Genomic DNA, 2,500 nt, shown 5'->3' with positions numbered 1-2,500 from the left:
GGTTGAAGCTGGTCATTTGCTGAATGATTATGGTTAAAGGATATATTCGCCTTCCTTAAAAAAATTGTCAATGGAACTTTAGGCCGGAGTTAACTGCAAAGACCATCAATCTAATAAAGTGAAGGACAGGGTCTAGATGCAGATTCCCTTCTTATAAGTGCACATGCTTCCTAATACACGATCGCCCATTGGGAGGCGTAGGTTTTGGCAGTGCCGTATTCCATGGAGCTGAATCAGGCAAAACCAGATCCAATGATTGCGAAGGAGAGGGTTAGTCTTAGTCCACGTGTCATTTTTATTTACTTTTATTTTGCAGGCGAGTTCAGCCATGTTTGGCTTCCCATGATCACTTGCGCGGCTCGAAAGCATTGTGACATATCTGTTCCTTTCTGGAGGAATTATCATCTGAGGAACAAGCAGATATTGGGGAAGGGTCATAGATATGAACATTATTTAATGCAGTATATATATATGTCAGTATTAACACATATTTAACATGATTACAAAAGGACTTAGAAGTAATATAATAAAAGTGAACCATAGTCCCTCAGAAAATCTGAACGAGCGAGGTTTTGTTCTTATCTCAGTGCATCAATGTCAATACCTTCCTGTCATGAGCACCTTCTAATCTCCGTTTTATTTAATCTCTTTTCTCACTGTCTCTCTCTATCTCATTTCCCGCAATTTCCTTCTACTTCCTTATCTGTTACCTCCCTGATCACCCCTTCCCTACCTTTGGTGTTTATACCTTCTAACTCCCTCATTTCCAGTAAATTACTTTTACATGATGGGCAGCTTTCTGGTTCCTTTTTAAGTTATAAATCCAAACAATACCTGATCATGTCCGCCAGGTTAGCTCCATCCTCTTTTCCAGTGTCTTCAGCAGTACCTCTACACCATTGTCCGCTGGGTTTATTACTGCATATTTTTACACCAGAAGCCTGATGGCGGCACATCCGATCTGGTGTGATTCCTTTAGAAAAGAAATCATATATGAATGATTTTACGTCGGATGACCTTCTTGACGTAACCTTTCTAGTATTTGCACATACCCATAGCCTGCTCTTGCATGTTTATGACATACTTGTGTTTATGCACGTCATTTCATGGGATGTCACACTGGCTAGAATGTCTAAATTAGGCCTTAGTAAGACAAATGACATTCTGAATTGGTACATGTGTTCACTTTTTTTTTTTTTTTTTTTTTTTTTTTGTTTTGTTACTCCATTATGTTCCTGTCTTACAGTGGCTTCTCGAACGAAAAAAAAAACATTATCCAAAAGAAAAGGCCTCCCCGGCGGGGAATCGAACCCCGGTCTCCCGCGTGACAGGCGGGGATACTCACCACTATACTACCGAGGAATCGGCTGGAGAGTGATGCACAGATTTTGAGATGTATGCGCCTGTTTGTCTTAGGAAGAGTGAAACCGAATGATACACTATATATGTATATATGTATGTATATGTATATAATTATAAGATATATACATACATACATATATGTATATATATATATTCAATACACACACACGCACACATACACACACACACACACACACACACACACACACACACACACACACACACACACACACACACACATACACACACACACACACACACACACACACATACATGTATATATATATATGTATGTATATATATATTTATATATATATTTATATATATATATGTATGTATATATATATTTATATATATATTTATATATATATATATATATATATACTGTATATATATATATATAAACACGTCCACATACACGCACATTTATATATATATATATATATATATATATATACACATATATATTATATATGTGTGTGTGTGTTGAAACAATTATTTGATTTATATTAACGGGAAAGTATTGTGTGTGAGCTCTCGCATGTTGATTTCTGAATTGAAATTTAATTCCCTGCCCTTATTTTTGTATTTTTAAATCAGAACTACGACTGCTGGTTCGTTTCGAGAGTTGAAATATCGAGATCTTTCCAAACTTGTGCATTCTGTGTTCAAATTTGGGTGGGGGAACTTTCTTTTCATGAGTTTAGACGTCGGTAGTTGGTATGCTATACGGGTATGCAAATATATATTTTTTCCGCTTAAAATACATTTATATAATCGTAATACGTTTATTTGAGTGTGGTTTCACTAGTTACTGCATGTTTATAAATGATCATGAATACCTTTGGCAATACATGATTATAAGTCATGCATATCAATATTAACACATTTGAAACCTTCATACCATATATACAACATTCTAAAACGTCATTCTCTTAGGGCTTTAACTTTACAAGTATTTCTTCGTTCAGTGCCGATTCCTCGGTAGTATAGTGGTTAGTATCCCCGCCTGTCACGCGGGAGACCGGGGTTCGATTCCCCGCCGGGGAGGCCTTTTCTGCTCCTAAGTCCACTGAAGTGGCAAATAGAATGTAGTGTTTTCTCTGCTACACTAGCTACTCTTGATTGTTTTCACGAC

General features: G+C 36.7%; 2 non-coding genes across 2 annotated transcripts; one reads left to right on the top strand and one right to left on the bottom strand.

Moving 5' to 3' along the window:
- Positions 1 to 1,290: 1,290 nt before the first annotated feature.
- Positions 1,291 to 1,362, bottom strand: Trnad-guc. Its single transcript has one exon. It is a non-coding gene; the product is annotated as a tRNA-Asp (tRNA).
- Positions 1,363 to 2,340: 978 nt separating this feature from the next.
- Trnad-guc lies at positions 2,341 to 2,412 on the top strand. The gene has a single exon. It is a non-coding gene; the product is annotated as a tRNA-Asp (tRNA).
- The last annotated feature ends 88 nt before the right edge of the window (positions 2,413 to 2,500 follow it).

This window comes from Penaeus chinensis, chromosome 31 (genome assembly GCF_019202785.1).
Source record: "Penaeus chinensis breed Huanghai No. 1 chromosome 31, ASM1920278v2, whole genome shotgun sequence".
NCBI lineage: Eukaryota > Metazoa > Arthropoda > Malacostraca > Decapoda > Penaeidae > Penaeus > Penaeus chinensis.
This window is presented reverse-complemented; position numbering and strand designations above follow the sequence as displayed.